This window comes from Perca flavescens, chromosome 10 (assembly GCF_004354835.1).
Source record: "Perca flavescens isolate YP-PL-M2 chromosome 10, PFLA_1.0, whole genome shotgun sequence".
Classification (NCBI taxonomy): domain Eukaryota; kingdom Metazoa; phylum Chordata; class Actinopteri; order Perciformes; family Percidae; genus Perca; species Perca flavescens.
In genome coordinates, this window is record NC_041340.1 from 28,563,893 (window position 1) to 28,590,977 (window position 27,085).

Below are 27,085 nucleotides of genomic sequence, written 5' to 3' on the forward strand. Positions count from 1 at the left end.
CAAATTCACTACAGAAGTCTGTGTGACCAGACGACCAAGTTGCACGTCAGGACCGCTACGGGCCTCCACCAGAGTTTCCTCTGGCTTCGCCCTGCCCAGGCATAGTTCACCATCTTTCTGGTCCACCTTCCCGACGGTGCGGGTGAGATGGGCCGGTGGTGCGCCCGACCCCGAGGGGCTGGGATCCCAACTCAGCCGGCGCATGCCGGCCCTCAATGTCAGTAGACTCCTTGGTCCGTGTTTCAAGACGGGTCGGGTGGGTTGCCGACATCGCCGCAGACCCCTGACGCCTTTTACATGAGCCGATTCCCGCCCTGGTGACGCGGTTGGGGCGCAATGAGTACAGTCCGCCTCGGTTGACAGCCACACCGGGAGTAGGGAGGCCTGTAAAAGTCGCATCAAATCCACCTTGTTTGTTCACACCGCGGCCGCTTTGAAAGAAATCAGACCTGGGTCTGATTCAGGACCACATATGAAAGTGTTCTAAATCTGATTTGAAAAAAATCTGATCTGGGCAAGATTTGAGTGTTCACACTACTTCTGAGGAAGTCTGACCTGGTCACTTGACAAAAAAAAAAATCAGATTTGGGCCACTTTTGCCTGCAGTCTGAACGTAGCCTTAGTTGCTTTTCCACTCAACAACAATTCTAGGGAAACACGCTACAAAAAAATATCAGCAGCCTCAGCAAAAAAAACAAAAAATTATATCAGCAATCCAAAAACCCTTACATGTTAAGCCCCCGTAGACTCAGACAGAGCAAGCTGGGTGTCCTGCTGTAGGGTCAAACTAAAAATGACTGTTTGGGACTTTGTTAGAAGACAAAAACAGTCGCTTTTCTCTTATAAATATGCTAAATGATAACAAAGTGCCCATAGATTGGGAACAAAAAAGAAGCAAGACAAAAAAAAAGAAATGACTTTAAAGGGAAATAGTGATTTCAACATTGGCATATGTTATGGCTGTCAGCTAATCCATTCAATAAATCCAATTTGAGAATAATTGATTTATTTTTAGTCACTATTCCAGCCGCAGGCATTTGTTAAATTAATGCCACAGTCTGACTGGTGAACACAAAGGCCCATTCATGGTCAAGCAGACTGACCCAACACCCACTCTTTTATGAGAGGAGGAAGTAGAGGCCGTCCTTGCTGGGGAATGGAAAAAAGCTTTATTTATATCCACATTGGAATACCACAAACATAAAGCATAATCTTCACAAGTGCATCATCTAATAGGAAGTTTAACATATGAATTAGGGCCAACTTTGCCTGTGTACTTGAAACCAGTCAAATTATTTATGTTTTTTCCCACTGAGCAATGTGTGTGTGTCTGTGTGTGTGTCTGTGTGACTAAATTGGTGCATTTCTAATTCTTTTCTTATTAATTCTAATTGCATTTCTCATTCTTTTGTTTAGAATAATCTTTACACCAGAGTCATTTAGCAACATCGTTGCTTATTCTGGTGCACTCAGAAATCTTTTTCAACCTAAAATGTAATTTAGCTTGTGAGATTGTTCGATTACAAGGTATCCTTGGCTCTCTGAGTGAAGAGACTATAGCTATGTTTCCATCCACACGTTTTTATCCGAATTAAGTGATATAGAATAAAAAATGCCTTACAGGAAATACGTTCGGTCTCATCGGATTTTCTCTCGATCGGCTTATGCGATAAACGCTGATGGAAACGTTATTTGCCGAATAAATTAATGAATTGGGATTAAGTTTTAGGTCATTTTATGGTTGCAACCCGCCACAAAACGAAGAAGAATAAGTTTTAGTTAATTTCCGCACAGTATTTCCACTCTGTTTGCACACATGACAGGTGTCAACAAAGACAGATGTAAGTGGACGAACGAGGAAACAAAGACTTTTTGAATTTAATTTACGAGCAAAATATAATGGCTATTTTAGATAGCAAAAATCTAAGAAATGCAATTTATCAGGAACTCGCGAAGGAAATGACCAACAAAGGTTAGGACAAGCCGTGGGACGTCCTCTGGAGTAAATGGAAGGGGCTCAAACAGCGATACATGTCTCAAAAAAGGGAGTTGTCTCGCAGAGGTGCCGGAGGGAAAATAAAAGGCAAGTTCCACCTTTGTGATGAGCTGGATCAGATCCTCGGCCAAAGGCCCATCGTAGCTTCCTTGGCTTCTAATATTAACAACAACTACTTTTGTCTGGCAAAACTTTGTTCGCAAATGTTTGCTTGAATGTTGTGCGATTCAGTAAGAAAATCAATTCGATATACCAATTTAATCGCAAAACAGCATGTGACGTCATTATGCACAAGTTTTTATTCGCTTTAAAGCTGGATGGAAACACACTTTCACCAGCTTTATTCACATGAGTTTTTTTACCGAACTTCGATAATAGATAGATAGATAATTCGATTGACAAGTGGATGGAAACTTAGCTTATCTCTCCAGGGCACAGATACCGTTCCAATCAATGTAAATCAGTGAACCCATGCACACCTGGGCCTTTTATGCCTAAGCAGGGGCCACGTGGTGGTGTGTCTTGAAGTGGTATCTGTGTCAACTGCCCCAGTGGGTCAGTCCCCCGTAAATATGGAAATGTAACTCTGTGGAGAGATATTCTCGATACGATAGAGAACAGACATTTTGATGGGTTTTCTACCATTCTTTAAACTCGTGTATTTGACCAATCCATTTTATTTACTTATCTTTCGCTTTAAACTGACTTGCTTACACTGACAGCTTGGGTTGAGTGTCTCGCAGGTCGGATTTGAACCGGGGCCGCTGCAAAGGCCTCAGCCTACATGGGGCGTTACTGGGTGAGCTAGAGGTCTTTAATGTGCCAGACAGACAGAAAAAACTCAAATAGTCCCTTGTTATTATGACACTGGAGATCTTCATCTCTGATACTGTTTATTACACACTCAAATCTGTGTCATTTGTTGGTTTCTGATGTTTATTCATGATGCATCCCAATGGTAAACCTACAAAACAGCTCTTTTAAGCTCGCTAGGGGGGTGGAAACTTTTGCACAGTGCCTGATGAATTGTCTAGTCCCTTTTTGTTTAGTCCCTGTTTAACTGAACATATGTAAACTGCCAGCTGTTTACTGTGTGTTGTACTTTAAAGGTGCCCTGCCACACATTTCATTACTTTGTGGTAATGTCTGAAATTCTACCATGGAATCTGTAACCTTTTTTGTGGAAAAAAATGCCTTGGTTACCTTGTTTCAAGCCATTCTAGCGTGGTATAGAAAGCCTGCAGGAAGACTCCGCTCGATTTGTGTCAGTTCTCATTAATATTCAACGAGCTAAGCTGCTTGAGTCTGATTGGCTAACAGCTAGCCAATGAGAGCCTGGCTATCAGCATCCTTTACCCAGCGGAATAGGCGAGCTCATGAATAGTAATGAGCTCAGGCAACACCACATCAGACTGACCAGCTTTTGTAATTAGCCTGATTTCTCTGCTTACTTCTTTTCAGTGGCTAGAGCTGACAGAGGAGGTAGCAGTTAATTTTCACATTCACGACATAACATAAATACATATGGACCTTACATATTTCAAAAAAATGCTAGTAAAAATGGTTTTGTGTGGCAGGGCACCTTTAAAGGTAAATGCCTCTTTCACAGCTAATTTTAGCTGTGAGGGATGTTTGCACTCAATCTTTTACTTCAACTTAAGTGTTTTAGAGTAAACTACTCCCATGCTATCATGAAAAGGTAAATGAATCAATTTTGAGGCAGTAGTAGCCAAACAAAATGTTTATATTCAACATATTGTCCTCTGCTAGTACAACATATTAAACTTGAATACATATTGTTTAAGCAAAATGTTCAATGTCATCACAATGTACATCACACCACTTATTCTATTGGAACAAAACCACTTCTTCTATTGGAACAAAACATTGATTGCATTCTGTATGTAATCCACAATGTATTAGATTTCCCTCCCAAATGCATTAGCCCTTGCAATTTGGTGAATGGAAATGTTTGCAGACAGAGCTGGATATTGTACTTAAATGCTAAAGAATGAAAGGGAAAATTGTGTATTTATTTTATGAAAGTAAGAATAATAATTTTTCAGTGTTTCCCACAGGTTGAGAATTTACTTACGGCACGTGATTGGCTGGGTTCAGTAAAAACTAGTCAAACGAAGTTTTATGAACTATTTATTGAAAACAATGACTACATAACATTAACAGATAATTTAGAAAGAAATAACTATTTACATATTAAACAAATCAGACTAAAAGATGATACAGATGAAGTGTAGCTATGATGTGCTCTGTCAATTTAATCTGGTTGGTTTGTCAAATGTTATGGTTCAGCAGATAAAATACCTGATTTCCCAGAGCCCAAATGTTATTTCAATCAGGAGAGACCTCATTTGAGTGAACAATTATTTATTGACATATGCACAATAATGATTGTCTTTGGCAATTAGACCCCATCGTGACGTCATCATATTTAAAGGGGGCCGAGAAGCCGTGATGGTGATGACTGAAGAGGATGCTGTGATCTGGATGAATGAGAAGGGGAGCAAGCTCCGGCAAGCTCAGACCCAGGAGCGGGAATGATGAACTGAGTGAACGGGGTGGAGGAGGGTTTCGACAATTCACGGTGAAATGAGAGCTGACAGCAACAGAGAGGAACACATAAATATTGACAGCAAGAATGTGATTGGCAGATAAAGATCATGGCTAGACCTGGTTGGTTTTAACTGAAAGAGTAAACGCCCCCTAATCAGCTTGTAATGTGAAGCAGGAGGCGAATGAGTGTGTGATGTAAGATAGTCTTCCTGTCTGGACTTACGCTTAGCTTTGCATGTATTAACAACTTAACCTTAATACTATATGCTACTATGATCCATACAGAAAGTTACATGTTATTAAAACCTAAACACTGTCTCCTACTAACTCCTGTTAAATCATATAAGACTAAGGCTATCTAAAGTTAATTCTCACTTTGTTTGTAAGATCATTGTTCGTTTTTTGAAGTGTTTTAATCCCTGTTTTGGGCATCCTAAACACAGTTTTGTACTGTACAGGTGGTCCATGGTGCATTCTGGTGCAAATCTGTTCTCATTTGAACATGTCTGAGTTGTAGTTCAAAACTTTTACAGCCAACTTAATAAAATCTTGCGTTTTTATTCAGGTTTGAGTCCATAAATACAGTTAATGGATACAGGCACTGAGAACAACGATTAGCTCCGATTAGCGGTCAGCTCCATTATAAAGGATCATAAGAAGGATAAGAAGGAGGATAATGCCGCAGAGAGGGTGAACAACTAGACTCTAAACATGACGTTCGGGGAGCTTTCACAGCAGTGTGGCTGCGGTGTTTCTACAGTTTATCAGTACAGTTAATCCCACGGCAAAACCACCAGTAGCATGCTACTACTAACGATAGCCTCTGAACGTGAAGTGAAGCATTGAGGCTTTCATGCACGCAGCGCAAGACTTCATGGGGGGAGGGGCTGGAGGCCGCTGGTTTGTGTGCACTGTAAAAAATACATTATTACTTTTTTTTAAATAGTTTGCAGCTTCAGGTTACCACTAGTAAATCAAAATAGTATTTTCTGCAGACATATATAGGATTGGTATTTGTCTTTGCATGCATTTAACTAGCCTCACCAACATATATATTTTTATATATATATATATTTATTATATTATTCAAATGACAATGTGAAAACAATGGGACTAAGGTCACCTGTAGGACGACACAACAGAGAATAATCACCTTTATAGTGAGTTTTTTAGCTCGTTGTTTAACTGTCCAGCACATAACTTTACTGTTTTTTGTTCACTCACCGCTGTCGTAGGGTTGTTTTCAGCTACATCATTTTTAGAGAAAAAGCTGTAAAAACCCAGAGTACACTACCTCCTCAGCACCAAACAGCAGACAGACACAGCTAGAGACTAGCTGGTGAACATAGTGGAGCATTCAGCAGCTAAAGAGCCAGATATTTCCCTCGGGAGTTGGTGGAGATCAAAACAAAGCTAAAACAAGAGAGTGAATATTGGATTTAACATCATCAGGTGGACATAAGGCCCGCACTGCCAGACCTATCTCCCTAGCTCTGTGGAATGAGGTCTGGCTACACCACAGATACATTCTGGGATAGGAGAAAAAAAACCTCTAGGTTGTTTGCATTTCTTTAAACCAGGGGTCTTCAACATCTTTTAATCCAGGGCCCCTTTAGCTTAAAGAGAGGCTGAGTAGGGACCCCCTACCGCAAATATTGTATACAATTGACTTGCATATTAAACTGGGCAGAACGGATAAAAAGAAATGGATATTATTCATGCATCATCCAATCCAATCCAATCCACTTTATTTATATAGCACAATTTAAACAAACAACAAGGTTACCAAAGTGCTTCACAGAGATAAACATATAAAACAAAAAGGAACAACAAAATAAATAAAATAACACTAACAATGACAGCGACAACGAAGACCACAGCAGCTCTGACGGTGAATCAAAAGCCAAGGAATAAAAATGTGTTTTTAAACAAGATTTAAAGGTGTGAAGGGTGGGTGCACCTTTAATGTGTGGTGGTAAGTCATTCCACAGTTTGGGAGCAACTGCTGAAAAAGAGCGGTCGCCTCTGGTCTTCAGTCTGGTCCTGGGCACGATCATGTTTTAATGTTAAACATACATCCAGAAGGCACAGTGACTCCTTAACTGTATGGCTACCATAGTTACCTATAGTAAGTGTATCTTCAATGTGTAAATACATTGCTGTTTTTTAACAAATTGGCCAATTTACCTTAGCTATTATAGTAGTAGCTATTAAGTATACAAACTGGGAACTATATTCTCAGAAGGCAAAGCATTGCTAATTGGGCAGAGTGATTAGCGCAACACCTGAAAAGCACCGTTGCTACTCTCTGCTCTTCACCACGGGACCTCTCGTGTGCAAATCACTCTGCCCAAGTAGCAGAAGTTGCAGCGCTTCGCCTTCTGAGAATATAGTTCCCAGTTTGTATACCGTTAGAAGATGGCTGTGTCTCATGTGACCTTGTTATTTGTACACGCTGTAACTATAATATATATAGTATATAACATTACAACATGTAAATAGGAAAATGTTGGCGTTATTTTGTTATTTATTGGGAGCAGTAGGCTAATTGGACCTGGTTAGCCTGTGCTAAACTAGGCTAGGGTGGGTGTGCCAGACAGAGTTACGACACGCACAGAGATGAGAAGTGTGGCTATGCCGCTATTCCTGACATGCTGCTATTCCCTAACCCTAATCCCTAACCCTAACCCGAATGGAAACAAAAATTGTCGGAGTGGTGGGACGTTTGAAAACAATGGAAGTGCTGCCACTCTGACAATTAGTGTGTCAATGTCGGAGTGGGGGTATGGTGGAATGGATGGCAGAACCCGAGAAGGGTAGGTATGGACTCATCTAACTCTGGAGGATACGGTGAATAAACTAAAATCCCAATAAGTCTGCATGTTCCTTTAAATATCTACCTTCTCTATCATTGCTTTTCCCCAACTGTAGCTGAATAGTATCTTTAAAGAGGAAAACATGTTTGCCCCTGGGAAACTTTTCCAACACTGTGATGAATTGATGGTCTAGCCCCCGATGGCATCTCTATAATGGAGGTTGCCCATTTGATAACCCCAAACGGCATTGCTGCACTTGACCCTGTAATCCTGGAGCAGGTTTTGCGAATAAGCACACTTCTGAGGGCCTATCCTCAGAGCTGTTTTGCATTAGTTCTTCAACAACTTAATATATCTAACTGTACCTCATCTGAGGCATTTTTGAAAAGCAGCCAGGTGGTCCTGAGGGAGCCGGCTTCAACAAAGCTCTGAATTAATAATCTCACCCTGTGTACCATCTATCCATCCCTCAGCTCACTCAGTTTTTTATTTTTTATTTCTTTGTGCCTGACTCGTAGCTTTGAAAGAGCGGAAAGTGCCCCAGAGGAGAAGGGGATGGAAGCAGAGATTTTATAATCTTGCCTCTGGTGCCGTGTATGTGGATACTGCCTACTTGATTATGCCAGAGATGCACCTGCTCTTAACCTCATTTCCTTTAACATCTGTCTGATGGTTTTAAGTTAACTACACAATCATGTGCGATTATAGCCCCTTTCACACCTGGCAGCGCTGTCCCACTCCAGACGAAAGATACAGTTCATGTATGAAGGATATTGTCACTGTGTCCGGGCTTTTGAAGCCAGTTATGAATTCCTGAGGGAGACTGTGAGAGCAGAGCAAACCATGGCACTGTCTGTGTGATAATAGCAGCTCTCTTGAAAACCCAAACAGTCTAACATGCTTTCTCAGTCACAGTGAACATCGTTCTAGATGGAGTTTTCTTGTATGAATACAGGAACACCTGTTACCAAAGTCTTTTTCCTTTAATGTCAAAGTATAGGTGCCTCATAGGGACAATTTTACCATTTTACATTCAATCCTAGCATACGCATCACTAATGTCACATCTGACACTGAAACTCCTATGCATATGTCAGTTCTGCATAGTTATCTTTACTGTTAAAGGTATAGTGTATAGTTTCTGTCGCCCCCATGAGGAATTCTAAGTAGTGACAACAACACTGTCGGCGTGTCCACATGATACAAGCCTTCCGTGAGCCCCAACCCTCCTCCACGCAGTTGCTATTAGCCAAGAAGACACGGAGGATTAAAAAACACGATGGACCGAGTCACACACTCGGACAGGCTTTCAACACATGGAGACAATAACGGGATTGTAAATGATCCAAAAACATCACTTAATTGGCCCTCAGGTATGTAATATGTCTAATTCATTCATAAAATAACTTGCGCAACGTGGTTGTACATCGGGAGCTAACATTAAATTACGTCCCCCTTCCATTTAGCACAGACGTCCATGGGTTTCATGAAATGCGATAAATGAATCTAAGTTATTATTATGTTGGTTGCTACAACAAACTCTTCATGCTTTGGCTCGTAACACAGTGACAGTGATGCCCGTTTTTTTTTCACGATACATCGAAAGAAGGCTAAGTTAGTGTATGCAACACTTCTTTTATTGTAAATGAATGATTTTCTGCCTGAGCTAAACATTCATTGCAACTATATGACCTCCCGTTAACGCTATCTCCTAGACCTTTCCGCTTTTGTCTGAAGGGGTCGCTGAAATCAACACAAACTGAAAGTTACATATAGCCACTTTAAAGCTTTAGTGTGGAACTTTTTTTTATTAATGAACGTCCCTTACATTCAAGCCATTGCCAAATGAGTTGCTACAAAGCTAATTAAGACATTAATTAATCAGCTCTATCTGTATTTCTCAGAATGGCTATGTTCAGAAGCTTGATGTATTAATCTCTGCTGTATTACTGTGTTGCAAAGTGGCATGTAATCAATGACAAAATGATGCTGTGTGGCTGAAAAAAGCTGTATGACTGTTACTGAGTGTTGGGTATAAACCCCCAACACTTGTAACACAACCTGCACACAAGAAAGACACAGAGAATTGAGTAGTTTTACTTGCAAGGAGAGTGCTCGGAGACTGTTCAGTTACAATCCTCCCAACTCACTCTGAAAAAGTCTCCGCTCTTCTTGCTTTTTATTTCATTAGGAACGCCCTAGGTACATAAGGTTTCAACTGCTAAAGGGGAAGGGTGCACACACAAATCCAGTTGAAACCAGTTTGAACATTCCCATATTTTGGGTATGACTGCTTGCTACTATACGCTATCTCTTGTTCTTGCTTGCTATCTAAGCTTGACAGCAGAGTTGTCTTTCTCAGCCTTATGTAGCCAATTCCTCTTCGCCGGGCATAACTGCAACTGTCTGCATCCTCTCACCTTGAGCCACAGTTCCTGTAACAAACTCACACAAACACATATTATAAAGGCAACAACAGAATAGTATCTTCATTTGGTATGTACTATTATAACAGTAATAGAATATAGTAAACGAGTGGAATAACTTATGTACAATTTCTCCAACACTGAGTATTATTCTGTGACAATGTATGATTTACAATTACTCTCAAACGTATCATCTGGTGTATTCCGTGTTTTGATGGAAGTTAGAGTAACTAGAGGGGTCAAAGGTTATATGATGCCACTGACAGGTGACCAAATGAGTCATTGAAATAAAATTACAGATTTCTCTGGGTTTGAACATTGTTGGAAACATTTGGGATAATGTAAGTACAAAACTCAACAAAAATATATAATAGGTATAGTTGTTTTTAGATTGTTTAAGGCAGAAATATTACATATTGTACCTTCACGTATGTTTCTTTGTGATTCATGCAATAACATGCAGTATTTCACATATGACCAAATTACCTTTGTCCAAGAAACCACTGACACACATGTATATGTATAATACTGTAGAGTCTAGTCCACACAAGAGCATGCATTTTGTGCGACAGTGGCGAGGAGGTACAGGCAGAAATCTTGGAGAGAACCTGGCTCTTGGTGGGCAGCCATCTGCCTCGACTGGTTGGGAAAGAGAGAGAAAAAAATGACATAATCATAGCAGTGGGTGTAATAGAATGACATGATGTACAGTGGCAATTATAGTAGCAATAAATATAATAGAACTATGACTAGTGTTATCAGTTTAGTGTCTTTTTGAGTAGTGAGCTGATAGGGAAATACTGGCACGTGACATGAGGGGGGAGTGTTTGTGTGCTGATATAACTCAGAGTCAGAGGTGCGTCGGATAATGCCATTTAGAGAAGGTTGCTTCCAGCTGCAAGCAGTCGGGAAAAGAGCCTCAAGTGAACGTCTCTACATGAAGAACGCTACTGAAGACAAAGGACTGAAAGACTTTCTTGTTTCCCACAACACAAACTTTTGTGAATATACCTCTTAAAACCTGAACTACTACACCAAAGGAGGAGCAAGGCTGGCCCGGTGAGTCCGCCAGCAGAGCAGAGCCGAAGCACCAGAGCAGTTCCTGAGGCAGCACACCGAAAAATACATCAACAGATAATATAAAGACAGGTATATAGACACGTAGAATCAAGCATATTTACATGAAACCAGATCCATACAAGGTCAGAGGGACGGTTTGTTCAGCAGTGCTATGGCAGAAACGACAAAACTTCTGTCAAAGTGAGTATTTCTACACCTCAGAGTCCTGTATCTGAGGCCAGATGGCAGCAGTGTTAAGTGTGGATGTAGACGGTGTATTCACTACATATCCAATGTAAACAAAACATTGAAATAAATAAATACACAATGGGTGGTACTTTTATTGTTCAACTCTCACTATTCACACTCAATTTAAACAATTTTTTATTTCACTCCTTGAACAATGACAAAAACATCTCATGCAAACACAGGTGACGTTTATGTTAAGGTTCCTTCCTTTATTCAAACATGACAGATCATTTATGGCAAGAGCTGCACACGCACACGTGAGAGCAGTGAGTTAAAAACGTTTTATGTTTCCTCACAGGCTGCATTCACTGTATCACTGTTACATCCTTAAATAATGATCATCGTGAGACTGAATGATGTCCTTCTCACAGTGAATCCACTGATACATTTAAATCAATTTCATCATTTCACATTATTTCAAGAGCAAACTCTGCTTCCTGTTTAATAATATCCAACAACTCAGAAGCATTAAATAATAGGTTGAGTTGGGACTCTCATTTCATTCCTGTTAGCTCAGACAGTGTCTAGCTTTTATGGAAAGCATTTTGCTGAGTATTCATCCATGCAGTTGATGTGAACAAAAATTGTCTTGAAATGTTACAACTCAGACCTAGTAGGATTTACATCTTGACATTTAGTGACGCTTGTGCTTATTCAGACATCAGATCAACATGTTAAATTGCCATCAGATTATTGTAAAAGGGTGCATGTCTGAAAGGGGCTATTTAAACACTGGCTGAGAGCCTGCTGGTTCGAATGTCAGTTGCGGTGCCCAATAGTCCCCTAAACTTTCTCAAGGTTTTCATTCACCTTACAGTAGCTTTAAACCTTTGTTACGTCTCTGGTACAACTTTTGGGCTAAAGTGACTGTGAGATTTGTAGTGTGAAGCAAACATAGTTATCTGTTTACAGAATTCATTGTTTTATAATATTGAATAAAATAAAGGAATCTAATCACTACACATTCTGTGATCTGCTTGGCAGTTGGCTGATTGGTGGGCAAGGGGCCATTTGCTCTGAATGTGGCCAGGACTGGTTATGACAGGCATTTACGGTGGTGCTAGGCTACTCTGGGTGTTAGGGATAGTCCCTGTTACAACGGGGTGTCTGACATGCATGTGGTTGCATGTAGCCATGGTGCTTAAAGGAGAATTCCGGCTGATTTTTACCTGAATCTATATTTTTATATCTTGCTGCAGCTACGTCCAGAGCTCCCAGTTAGCTAAATGCCAGTTGTTGGGGCATCTTATAAAGAGTGCCTTTGTGCCTCTTAACAGACACAAATGCAATTAAAATGTCTGTGCAACATGAACAGGGGCCTTACGTGACAACAAGATGTGTTTTCAACTCAGACATTGTGAAGAAACTGTTCAATATTAAATATATATATTATATATAATATAATATTTAAATTCAAAGTTTGTACTGTCACCTACCGGCATTGGTGAGTTAGCCGGTCTAACAGGCCCGAACGGCATCCTAGCTTCTGCTTTCTCTCCTGCCGCCTTTGTCGCCTTCCGCTGCCGACAACAATCCACGGAGCGCCGGTAGTCTGGCTATGTCCTCCCGAGGTTAGGTCATGCCTTCACGACGAAAACTTGAAGTTTATTTCCCCTTCAAAAATATGTAATTGAGCACTGTAGTGGTTATGACCATATCAGTGATATGTAACTACATGGAAACGGTCCAAATGATGCCTGTAGCTTGTACAGTAATAGGTTAGTGAAGGCTAGCTGTATTCTTGTGCTGAAGTCCCATTGGAATTCAGTTGTTGCAAGAAATGGTAAAAACAAATGCGAACCATTTCTTTTCCACAGTAGATCAACACGATCAACGTTATTCTTACTCCAAGCTTCTTCCCTTGTGAACACCTCCAATATTCACTCTTCACACACTACGCTCTGATTTCCACACTACTGTTTACCAACGGGAGAGAAAGCAGAAGCGAAGCTACCAGCAGGATCAAGACAGCTGACAGTACAAACTTTGAATTTAAACGGTTTCTTCACAATGTCTGAGTTGAAAACGCATCTTCTTGTCACGTAAGGGCCTTTACGTTTTTAAACACAAAGGCACTCTTTATAAGATGCCCCGATAACTGGCATTTTAGCTAACTGGGAGCTCTGGACATAGCCGCAGCAACTCCAGTTTTCTGGTACAGATTTTGCTCGTTTTTTTTTTCCTATCGACAGTACTTGTAGATATATAGCAATCAAGGTAATTCAGGTAAAAATCGTTTGGAATTCTCCTTTAAGTGTCTCACACTTTCTTGGCAATAGTTACGAATCACTTAAAGTTGTTACTGTGCCATAGTAAAAAATTAGAAACTTGTAACTTACTTTACTATTTCCATTTGATGCTTATTATGACAATTTCATTCACAATTCAGGGATTTTCCTGACAACTAATTTGCCTGAAGTTAAACCAGAAGTTTAAATGTAGACTAGTCGACTAGTTTAAAAGTAAAAAGCACTAGTCAGAATTGAACGCAATTTGATCTATAAGGTTAAGTATTCTCTGAAAAAAAATATTGTGATTATTATGAGAGCCATTTGATGTTGTTAATCACATTTTTCAATAATCAAATCAAATCAAAATCTCTGTATTTTAAATGCTACTGAAATCAATATGGGTCTACTCCTCTAGAACAGCTCCAGTTGACTGGTTAGGAATGCACCTCACAAACTTTGTGGTGGTCTGTGGTGTAATATTTAATGAAACTTGGACTTTGGTTTAACAAGAGTCATGGTTTGGCATCTAAGCGTGCAAGTTTGATTAATTGAGCTAGCTGGCGTTAGCCTGCTTTGTTGATTAACAGCACGCTAGATCGCTAGCTTTAGTTTTTAGCACACTTGCTAGCTGGCTAACTATCTAGTAGGCTAGTTTCAGTGTGCTGCTGGCCAATCCATTGGATCAGGAGAGAACCAAACTGACTGCTGAACCTAGTCGCTATTTCGGAAAGAGGAGGTGGTGGCAGGCGGGGGCTGGGAGAACACAATGTGGTGGAAGTAAGTCAGGAGCAATGGCGACGTTCTGGATCTGGTGGCCCGTTTCAATTATTAATGTTGGGCCCTACCCACATAAAATGTAAACATAAAAGAGCAGGAAAAACAAGGATTTCTGTTGGTTTGCATTTATATTTTCGTTGCTGTGTGAGCTTTCAGCTTTATGAACAGGAAGCTCAACATAGAAATAATCCAACCTAGGCCTACTCCTTGATTAAAACTGAAACACTTATACAGTACTTTGCTTTGGAATGAGCCTCACCCTTCTCAGACGGCAACTACTCTGCTTAATTGAAAAATGCAGTATGTACCTATCAGCTGTCTGAGCTGACATAAAAAAAAAAACATTCCCCTCATCTTAAATTAACAAACAAAGCAAAGAACGAAAAGTGTTTGAGTGAAACTAAACTAATGATAATTTACAATGATTGGTTTCCCACTATTTCAGCACCATGGACAGCTCACTGGGCGGCGGGCGTAGATTCCACCTGAGTGAGTCCTGTTTAAAAATCCATACTTCTGTGCTTGAGTGCTAAGGATTCTCTAATAAGTTCATCTTTGTCCAGCAATTTTGTTACCTCATGCTCAATTGAAATCTAAACGAGAGCTGACAGCCACTCCTGGAGCATTGTTGACCTCTGATTTGTTTTGATTCACTTTAAGCGTGAGAATCTCCTATCTCCCTTTGCTACAGTCACAGGCACTGTCATCATAAGTCGGAGAGCAATGCTGAGGTGTGGATATAGTTAAACTAAATTGTTTCTATAAATGTAGCTCAGATTCTGCAGGCCAGCGGTTTCTTTTGGCGGTGACAGGGTACAATGGTGGACTCAAATGCACGACTCAGGATCGAGATGAAAAGGTAAATACAATTTATTGTTCAAGGAACAATCAGGCAGAGGTAGAAAAATTGTCAGGCAAAAATCGTCATCAGGACACAGGCACACGGTCAAGGAAACACTGGGAAAAACAAACTAGGAAAACGCTGGAGAGTGAGACACGCTAGGAGTAACAACAATCTGGCAGGGAACGAGTGTAACAAGTGGGTTAGATATACACGGGGAATGGGAAGACAACTACACACAGGTGAATCACATTAGGGTGGAGACAGGTAATCACAAACAGCGGGAAACAAACAAAGGCAGGAAGACAAGTGAAGTGAATGAAGACAAAACAGTAAATGTCCAAATAAAACAAGAAGTCCAAGAAACAAACAGAAAACACAATAAGAGTGGAACTGGATGTGAAAGGCGGCATGGCAGTGACAGCAGCCAACATGTGCACATTGTCCTCAGCCTCCACATTGCAGAGTGTTTTTTCCATGTTTACGCAGCTGTCTTCAAGTGGGCCACTTACTACAGCCTTTTCCATTTCTCCTCTTCCATAAATGAAGCTTAACAGACTATGAAATGACTCCATCAACTCAAAGTGCTCACTAGTGCCTGTTACGGCAGTCAACTAGTGGGAGGAAAACATCTCTCCTGAACTGTTCCTCGGGTGTCGCTGTCAGGGAAGACTCATACTGGAACCATTGGCATCCCCATCAGTTATGCTGTGTTGTCGTAGGTAGGGCTGTAACAGATGCTGGACCTTAGAAAGATGTCACTTTTGGTAGACTATTTACAGCAACAATATACAATAATCACATACAAACTAGGGTAAATTATTTAATTTTTACCAATTTTACCAGGGCCAATTGAAACGGTTGAAACACGGGTAAGTGAGTTCAGATCAGTGCGGAAAATGCTCTCCACAGCAACAGTTGAAACAGCATATGTCATTATGTAATTTAAATGTGTACATTAATAAAGTAATAATAATTTTAATAAAATGTTTGACTGACAAGTATTTCTGGTGGAGACTAGCGAAGGTAGCAACTAGGGATGCAAATTATCGATTAATTCATTAATCATTAGTTGAATGACTTTATCGATCGATTAACGATTAACTGATAAGCGGCTTTTTTCCTGAGAATGTAAATTTCTCACGGTATCAATAGTGTCTTTAGCATAAAAAGCAAAATATTGCTTATATATTGAATAAAAATGCATGTTATATTGCTCAGTTGATGTTTTATTGTACCAGTTGGGATACGGTACAGATAATGGCATTTATGTAGTTTAACAAAATAAATTATGCACAGCCTGCTTGAGTTTGTCAGCTAAATTATCAGCTGTATGTCTCTCTAACGTGAGAAGCACTGCTGACTTTACCTACCAGTCATTTCCAATGTAGTAGCAAGTGATTGTTATGTAGCTCTCTGTAGTCAGTGCCGTCCAACAATCCGTCGTCAGAGCCACATTAGCCGCGGCTAACTGTGTTTTTATCTCAGCCTTCTTGTTTTTGTAGCGTGCTTCCAAGTGGGTAGTAATGATCGCTTGAGAAGGGATATTATATCCTGGCTCCATGTAGTGTAATAACTCCCAAAATCCCTCACCGTCAGTAGTGCTAATTGGCATCATATCTTTTTCGATCATGCCGCAAATCCTCTGAGTAATGCCCTCCGCTTTCCTGTGGTCACATACTCGCCTTCCCACCACAGCAGCGATTGTAGGTTGTGAAGGCGACAGACTTCCTCGCTGCAACATGGCTGCATGCAAGTTATGAAGGTGGTATCTTAGCGAACTCGTAGAGCTGCTGAACTTAAACGTAGTACCGCAGAGTTTACATTGGGCGTCTTTGTCATTGATTAATTTGAAAAGCTCCCACACTCCGCTCCGTTTTGACCGCCTCAAGTTTGTGTCGGGTCTCTCGCCGCCCGCAAGAATCTCGTGTTGCGTTCAATTAGGCCTACGTCCTGTGGAAAACTGTCTTAGATTGCAATGTTCAGTTAGCCGACAATTAATTGAATTTAATCGAGTAAATTCTTAACGACAATTAATCGATAGTCGATTAACTGTTACTAGGGATGTACCCTAGTAGCAACCTTTAACCAACTAGTCGACTAATAATGCACATCCCTATCCACAATCCCAATTAAATACAGGAACTACAGTTGGAGTAGGATTCACTTTAAGCTAAATAATTTATGGTTAAAGATGTCCTATTGATGTAGGGTGAGCAGGTGCTGTACAGAGCCATGCCATGGACAAAATTGTTATAAGTAGTGATGGCCAAATGAAGCCTATAAAGCTTTGTAAACCATTTTAGCTATTTTCTGAGCGTACATGGTGCTCTTGGTTTAAAGAAAAAGGCTCAAGGAATGTCAATTCAGTGTACTTAACTAAGTAGATTAACTTGCTGGACTGTTTTCTTAAAGGGGAACTATTATATCTAAACCAGTAGTTCCCAACCTGGGGTCCGGGCACCCCCAGGGGGGGCGGCAAAGATCACAGGGTGGGTGCAAGTTTTTATCTGGTTTGAGGTTGAGGTAAAAAAAAATATTTGCACATGTTAAACAAATTATGATAATACACTAGAATATATAATCTATACAAAAGTCTGTATGAAAACTATATATTTTGTTGTATGCTCGTTTTTCCTGCCGCCACGGCATCACTATTTTATGAATGAAACATGGCGAAGAAATGTAACAGTGCCGATAACTGCTCTGTATCAAAAGAGAAAGTAAGGCTCTATCTCGAGAGTTACCTCAACTTCGGTTTCGGGGGGGCTCAGCTTTTCTTAAACATGAGTAGGGGGGGGCCAAAGAAAAAAGGTTGGGAACCACTGATCTAAACGATCTAAGCGCACGGCATGAAGCGCCTGGCGCAGGTGCGTTTAGGGTTGTTAATCACAGGTATGTTTTGGGCATAACATACAATAAACCAATCAGAGTGTATTCTCCCATTCCCTTTAATTGCCAGGCGTGTTTGTACCTTGGCGCATTGCTATTATGACGGCGAATTTGCTGAGCAGGAATGAGAGAAGAAAATGATCTGCTTGTGCGTGAAGTGAAAGCATGGAGCAGATCATATCATAATACTATTTCACATTGTAATATTTTTATTTTTAATCTTTTGCATTGTTTTGTGCTGCTGCGTGTCCCTGTGTATGCGCCTAGGCTTGCGCTGTTCAAGAGCCTAGGCGCATTTTAATAATGCGCTGTTAAAATAACAATGAAATGCTGCTTTATTGACTTTAGACCAGATTTTTGTTTAGTCAATGGCGCAATCAATTACCGCTGCCTCAAGATAGCAATACGCCAAGAATGCACCTGAACACACCTCCCTGTAAGACCAGCACGCCCACGGGCGCAAAGATGGGCGCAGGTGCATTTGCTATTTAAACAACCTGGGGGTCTTAAACACTTGCGTCGGGCTTTACGACGCACCGAGTGCAAGATAGGGCCCCATATCTTTCTCATAATGCCCATGGCTGCTGCACCTGTATTCACCCTCTGTATTAGACGCTTTGCTGGAGCGTCTGTCTCTTTAAACCCCCCTCCCGAAAAAGTCCATTATGCTGTCATTGGCCAGCATGTTTCCTGGAATCTCTGCTGCGCTCCAGTTTTTGTTTTACTAGTAGCAGGACTTTGTACCGTGAAAAATCACAAATAAAGGTTTCTAAACCAAATAACACACAACCAGACATGTCCCAGCAATAATGTGGCCCCAAAATTGGGGAGAAATTACTATCATTGGCCGCCAAGATTACAGCTATATGGCGTTAGCATGCAGCTACTTAATAGTTAACGATTGGAAATCTGAACGTTTTAGCTCTCAGGATTTGTCTAAAATGTATTTACCTCATTATTTGTTTTGGCCACATTTAACATGAAAATCCGACATTTTAACATTGTAGATATGACAGAAAATCAAGCATAATAAGTCCACTTTAACCCCGCTCCTTTCTGCTGTCGGTAGATTTCTAACCATTACTACCCGCCCCCCCGAGTGTGTGTGTTCCACTCCCGCCCACGCTACAAACATTAGCTTGATTGTTCAATAGATTGACCATTCATTTTGAGTCTCTTGTTTGTTTCTTTATATTCTTAGCTCTCAGTCAAGTTAGGATGTACCAGGTGCCATTTTTGATTTTCCTACTGATGCCTTGATATGGACTTCAACGGAGTCCGTGTTTAAAAGTGCTTAACTTTATTAGCTCAGCCTTCAGCCTGAAAAATCAGAGCCCTACTGGGTTTCTCCCGATCCTCTAGATTATCCCTCCAGTCAGAATGGAACTCTCTTCACCCTGCAGAAGAAAAAAAAAGCTAAACTAAAATATTTTGGCTGTAATCACCAATAGGGTGTAATATATTTGGCTAACATGGGGGGGATTCTTGTCTTACTGCCATTTTGGAGCCACCAGTATGTAATTTACTGTACCTAATGCCGCTTTAACCATCTTAGCCCTCGATTATCAGTCCTTCCCTCCAGTGATATTCCTGAGCCAGCTCCTGTGAGCACAGAGGATGAGTCACATTGTGAGAATCTTCCCAGAGGTTCACTGGTTTTATAATTGAGCCTCTTGTGTTTCCTTCATAATGGAAAGCACCCAGTTGATAAACCCACTGGCACACCTGCTGTTAACTGTTTAACAATTATGTCTGTGTGTCACTCACCGGCTCAGCTGATTGCCAAGGGGAGTCTACAAGTCTGTTGAGTATTTGACAGTCACCATTAACTGAATACGTCTGACTGATTCCAGGGTTTTTCAAATGTAGCCATGCAATCCTGAAGGAGATAATGTAACATAGTAATGAATTATTGTACTTACCCCACAAACCAGCCATATAATCCATGACTGATAGCCTCTTTTAAATGTGCACCTGAACAGAGAATAAAGGAAGGTATGTATCCCAAAGGGAAGCCATTTAAACAAAGCAATGAGTTGATAATCTTGCCCTAAGCAGTGTTTCTGAAGTGCCATATGTGCTCTGACAGCCTGTGGGAAGCGACATGGGGGCTCTGATGCCTAAAATAGGTTAAGGCTTGTCTGATAACAGAAGCCACTGGAGTTGGATAACAAAAAATACGAGGTATGCTCAGACTTATTGTCATCGCACAAGATCCACTGTACACGCTTTGCTTTGCTGCCCTTGCCCTGTAGCCCCATTACAGAGAGGAACTACTGTGTCATTCTAAAACCACAACCTGAGATCCAGGCTCCAGTACAACATTGCATTTTACAGCTTCTGCAGCTGTTACATGAGAGAGATTTCCTCTTGAGAGTATAGACTGACCTTTTCCAACCATTACATTTAAAAGCGAACCTTGACTCTTAAAGCCTTGGCCATCTGAAACCCCTTCCCTGGAAAAAAGCAAACTACCAGCCCAATTTACTGTGTCCTCTCCTACAGTACTGCAAAGGTAACCTATGACAATTCCACTACACATGCTGACTTGGCAAAGCAACAAGCAAACAGCAAGGAGGGAGTGAGAGTTTTCCCCAAAACTAAATAAAGTGAGATGCAAATCCTCCTGAAAAAATGAATGAGCCTACATATCACACACACACACACACACACACACACACACACACACACACACACACACAGCTAACATTAGCAACATGTGCATATTAATGACCATTTTGATTTTCGGTTTATATATATATATATATATATATATATATATATATATATATATATATATACTGTGTGTGTAAATAAAAAAAATAAAATTTATGATATTGTACATTATTGTCACACATCCACATTGTGAATTGAATTGAATAAAAGTAAATATATAAGTTGTCATGGGCACTGTTTCTGACATATAAAATGCAGCAGTATAACAAAACAATGGACAGCTGTGACCCACAGCACGTCAATTGACGTTACTTAAAAATGACGGCTCCCAGTCAATGATGACTCATTTTGTTAAATGCCTGTTGCTTCGACTCCTCTACCCTCGAGTCTTTTCCTTGCCTCCTCCGCTCGCAATGTCTGGTCCACTATGTCTTCGTACTTTGGTGTTTTGGATGTTTTTGAACTAAACAGTACGGCAATCATGCTAATGAATTATTTCTTAGTTACAAAATGATTGAGCTAGCAAAGCAGGATTGTGCTTAAAAATGTGCGGGATAAGCTTTCATGCGGATTATGTATTACTTTTCCTCCTAAACTCACAAATGTCTCTTTCTGAGACAATCACACTTATAGATAAATTATCATCCATCTCAGACTACTCCATTAATTGGAGTAAATCCATAGTTTTACCTCTCATGTGTGTATCCACCACACCGCTAAAGTCAGGGAATATTAAATATCTGGGTGTACATATTTCCTCCAGGCTGTCAGAAATGACATGGCTAAACTACACGCTTCTACTTAAATCAATATAGGATGACCTTGTGCGATGGACAACATTGCCCATATCACTCATGAAAATGATGGTCCTACCTAATATCAACTACCTATTTTCAATGTTACCCACCAAACTCTGCTGTGGAAAAATAAACCCCCACGAATCAGTTTAAAAACTCTGCAAAAAGCAAAAGATTGTGGTGGTTTAGAACTGCCAAATTTTGCTCACTACTTCCTGTCAAACAGACTACAATATATCTCAAAATGGATCAATCATAGTCCCATGGACCACTCATGGATGGACATAGAACAAACATTCTGTAAGGAAATAAAAATTTCAGCTCCAGTATCAAACATCATACCTGCTTTAAAAGCATTTACATAAGCACTTCCCTGGCAGCCTGGTGGGAATTTCTCAAAACGTCTGGGTCTTCACCTATCCCATGCGGACTTAGTCCAATCTGGAACAATCCTGACATCCTGCAAAGTAAGAAAACGCTAAATTCCCCAGTGTGGTATGACAAAAGGGATAAGGCATCTAGAGCATATAATGCAGGTCAGTAACTGTATTCCATTCCAGGATCTAGTGGCACAATATGGAATTAGCAATAATAGATTTCTTGAATATCAACAGTTTAAATCCATAATTCTGGCGTGATTTAAGGATAACAAAATGGACTTAGATCTACCTCCAATAATAACAGACTTTCTTAAACTCTTGCCCCCAAAACTACTATTAAAGATAAACATGTTACTATTGAAAACAGATGGTTCAGTCTCTCTCCCATTCTTAAACTTGGAGACAGATCTACCCATTAGTCAAGATCTAAACTTCTGGACGCAAATATGTTTAAATACTTTTAGAATGACTAAAAATCCCAATTTACAACTCATACAGTATAAAATTCTCTATAGAACACACTATACAGGATAAAGGATGTTCAGAATGGGTCTTAGGCAGTCAAACATCTGTCTTGACTGCTCAGGTAACATATCTGATAGTTATATACGTGCTATGTGATGTGAAGCTGCTAGCTAGTTTATCTGTGTGTTGCTAGCTTGCTAACTTTCCTGTTTATCACACATGTTACTAGCTAGTGGGTGATACGTTTTTTGGGGATATAATCGTTACTGTGCTGGAGAGGATGTTCATTTTACTTTAACAGTGTGATAATTGTACATTTTATTTCAGTATTTGTTAATATTTGTTATTTTTAATATAATATATTTAATATTTGTTAATTCCTTTGGCTATAGCCTTGGCTAAACATTTGACAAAATATAAACAATATGATATTCAAACTTTTGACTGCTTTCTTTAATAACTAAATAACACAGTACTTTTACTTTCAGTACTTGAGTAGTACATTTCAAAATATACTACTTGCTATACTTAAGTACAACATTTTTTTAATACTTTAGTACTTCTACTTAAGTGTGGTGCTTAAAGAGCACTTCTACTTCTACTCAAGTCACTTTTTTGATAGAGCACTTGTACTTTTACTCAAGTATGGGTCTCTAGTACTTTATACATTGGTTACCACGCATCTTATCTCCACTCCACCATACAACACTTCACAAATCATGACATGCATCCAACACATTACAATACATTTCTAGAGGCATGCGCGGGGGTTGGGGCTGTGGGGGGGGCGTCTCATTGGCCTTGTGTCCTGTCGGGGGCGCTGTGGGGTTGGTGGCCTCTGGCTGGGCTGGGGGGCTGTCGTCCCTGGTTCTCCCGCGTTCTCGCTCTCACTCTCTCTCTAACTAACTAACTACATTCTGCGACAGGCTTATGCACACACACACACACACACACACACACACACACACACACACACAAATACACACACACACTCACACAGACACACACACTCACCCATAGACACACACACACACACACACACACACACACACACACACACACACACACACACACACAAACAGAAACACACTCACCCATAGACACACACACATACACGCAGACACACACACAAACAAATTCAGGTTGTCCACAGTTATCAACATGTAGAACTACTCTTTATGCTTTTCATTGAGATATTGATTTAAATCTATTGTTATTATTCTAGTTATCATGGCTGTGCGGTGTTGTTTATTTATTTTGCTTGACTGTTCCTCCTTTTCTTTTCCCCTCAGTTGTTTTCTTATATCAGCTGTTTATTGCTGTTGTTCGGCTGGCTGTCTCTTTGTCATTTTTGTTGTTGTTGTTTGTTTGTTTGTTTGTCTTTCTCCGCCCCAAGTCCCCCTCCCCGTTCTCTTGCAGGTTTCGTTGCTTTGTACAATTGTTGTTTTCCTCTGTTGTTTTCTGTTGTCCCCACCCCCCATCCCCGTTCTCTTGCAGGTATGGTCTTTTCTCTGTGGTGTCTGTTTGTGTGGTGTTTGTGCCTCCCATCCCCATTTCTGTCCTCCTGTCCGGCCCGGTGACATAACATAACTAAATAAATAATAAAACAGACAAAGGAGTATATTAAAACTCTCTTGTTAAAGTAAAATCTGTTTGGCACAACAAGGTATTCAGCTCCTCATACTGTATACCAGGCTGCGGGGCAGGACAGGTTAAACAAATAAAAAATGTGTGGGATTTATTCAGTTTCGGAAATCCCACGGTCTCTACAAAGCTTAAATTGGCTGGCTGACTAAACAGTCAGTTGTGTTTTAAGAGCGAATTGCTCCACAATATGAATACAGATTGATTATCACTTTTTCGTTGGTAACCGTTGTATAATCGCATTAGACTAGAGCAGGGGTCTTCAACGTTTTTCAAACCAAGGACCCCTTAACTGAAAGACAGTTGGAGCAAGGACCCCCCTACTACATACATTTTGTAAAATGAAGCTACATGTTAAACTCGGCCTACAAAAAAGTGTAGGGCAACCTAAAGACTTTATACATACCTTTTTAGTGCATAGAACACTTAGCTAGTCAAATAATGATTGTCTGCATTATTTTATAAATCATCTTTTAATGTTACATATACATGTGGCACAGTGAATCCTTAGGATGAACTGTATATGTGTATGGCCTTAGTGACTACCTTACCTGTAGGCCAGTAAGCCTACTATCAGTGGGGATTTGTATTTGCTAACAATATGTTGGAAACAATTTACAATAATTTGGAGGCCCCCCTGCAGTGACTCTGAGGACCCCCTAGGGGTCCCAGACCCCCTGTTGAAGATCTCTGGACTAGATGGTACACTTCAGTGATGCTACAGACCTCGAAATTAAACCCTCTCATATGGCTTAAACAAATGTTAACGTTAAACGCTGATGCAGTTTTAAACGGTCCCTTCATCTCTAAAATTTTTACTTTGTTTTTATGATTTCAGAAAGGAGGAGGTTAACCAATATTTTCTTATGATCCTAATTTTTCTTCTTGCCAAATTCAATATCCATAAATACAGCTTTAGAAATATAGAAGAAAAATTTTAAATAAAATATTGGTTAACCTCCTCTTACCTTATCTTAAATAATATCAGATACCCCTCTAATGGGAGGCATGATTTATTGTACCTTCTGTGGTCTCATATTGTATAATTGTTAATGTGTATTACTTTTAATATTACATGTGGGTGGCTTCATTGTTGAGCTATATTTTTTTCACCTGGCATATGTTTTTATGTTATGCTTGTCCTTTTTTGTACTGTTATGAATTTGCAAATAAAATTAATAATACATTAATTTATAATTATAAAGTCATCGCAGGTTTCATCAAATACACAATATACGTTAACATCGGGATACAACATTAACATCCACACATCTGCCAACTATAGGCTACGTATGGCTATCATTAATGTAAGAGTTTAAACGGCTTTCAATCGATTGCAACATGCTCAATGCGATTTCGTATTTTTTACCCTCTGAATTTACACGCCCAGGCGTGAGATGGGAGGTCTCCAGGCTGCAGCCATACACTCTCGAGAAAAACTTTGGATACACACATACAATTCTTATTAGTAGATACATTCATTGATGGTGTGGGTCTTTTTATGGGATTTGTTGACAATAGGACTTATTCTTGAAATACCTTATATTATGCTCATTTTCTGGTTCACAATAGTATTTAGAGGTTGTACCAGAATAGGTTTACATGGTTTAATTAAAAAAAATATATATACTGTCATACTGCACATTGCTGCAGCTCCTCTTTTCACCCTGTGTGTTGAGCGTTGCGTTTTCTCTAACCAGCTTGGTTTGAGGGCGTGCCACACTAGCTGCTACGTGAGCATTATAATGCAACGTGTTACAAAGTGATGCTAAATGACGCACGTTTGCATAGTTAACATTTTTAAGGACCATTAGGAGCATCAGGATGTTTCCACTGTAGAAATGTATAAAGATGGTGGCTCTAGTCAGACTGTAATGCGTATAAATAAAACACTGTGCCCTATTTTGATATTGGAATTAGCCTTATGGAATGGTCCCGCGCCATTTAAGGCGCCTTTTCCCCGTAAGGTTTTTCCTAAACCCAACCTCCACCATCCCGTTTTTGTGGCGCCTTCCCAGCGGGCCGCCTCGCGGGTGCCTCACGGTTTATGGAGCGTCCTTTTCGGCCGCCTCTCTCCCCGTAAAAAACGAGAAAAACGTCTCCGTGAACACAAGAAAAAATAGCGTCACATTTACATGTAAAAAACAAGAAAAACGTCTCCGTGAACACGTATCAATAGATTAAGAATAATGTTGACATTTACACGAACTGCCGTGAGACTGGGTTGCAGAATTAGTGTTAGTCTTAGGTTGAATTAATGGTGACTATAGAAATTGCAGCACATTTTCACTTGTAAAAAGCAATTTTCAAAATTTTTTGTCTCTCTTTTTTTTTTAAGTGTAAGCCAGCAAAAACATATGTCATGTCCACAATGATGATGCAACTTCTTTAGTAAAAAATAAATAAATAAAAAAGCATGAGAAAAAATGAGAAAAACTAATTTTCATGAGGAATTATTGTAGGAAGCATACTCAACCATTTGAACTCAAGCAGAGTGCGTTGTGCCTCTAGCAGACTCTCTCAGCCCCAAGCTCTGCATCTGAATAAATCATACAAGAACACATCTGGTTCCTTAGAGAGAGAAGTGAAGAGAGAGAGAGAGAGAGAGCAATGATGAAAAATCAGAGAGAACATTAACGATAGGAGATAAAGGGTGGTGATAAAAAGGCGAGAGGAGAAGGGAGCGGGGAATAAAGAAGAGATGTGGATGATAATGGAAAGCAAAGGCTATAAGAGAAGGATAAAATAAGGAGTGTGGCAAAGATGCTCTTCATCCACATTTTCAAGAAGCTGAAGGTGTGTTTTGTGGGATTCCTTTTTTTTAAATACACCCTTCTACTTTCTGAGAATACCCTACAGAACAGACAACTGAGAGACCTAAACAGAAATTCTTCTATAATTTGTCCAGTGTTTGCACTCGCACAACCATGCTCAGATCACGACCCAGGTCTATTTTCTCTACCAAATGAACTGTTGGGGGCCATTTTGTAAAAGGCCAAATTTACTGAATGTACAAAATAGTAAGGACATATTGCTAAACACATGCTGAGCTGCAGCATCATTTTCTCCTCAGGTCCTCCTCTATGTGCGTCTCAGACAGATTGAATAAAACTGGAGTGGGTGAACAAAATACTGGAGCCACCACATGAGACCGAACTTTCAATGTGTACATAACAGTTGACGACTATGCGTTGACAGTCAGTGAAATGTATGGTTGCTGAAACAGGCCTAACTAAGAGTCCAGGAACACAGTTGTGTGGTGAATC

At 40.1% G+C, this 27,085-nt stretch overlaps 1 long non-coding RNA gene across 1 annotated transcript; it reads right to left on the reverse strand.

Annotated features, from left to right (window-relative positions):
- Positions 1-19,028: 19,028 nt before the first annotated feature.
- LOC114562299 (uncharacterized) lies at positions 19,029-21,784 on the reverse strand. The gene is made up of 4 exons (XR_003693486.1): positions 21,673-21,784; positions 19,780-19,831; positions 19,389-19,459; positions 19,029-19,254 (listed from the first exon to the last, which is right to left on the reverse strand). It is a non-coding gene; the product is annotated as an uncharacterized LOC114562299 (long non-coding RNA).
- Between the last annotated feature and the right edge of the window lie 5,301 nt (positions 21,785-27,085).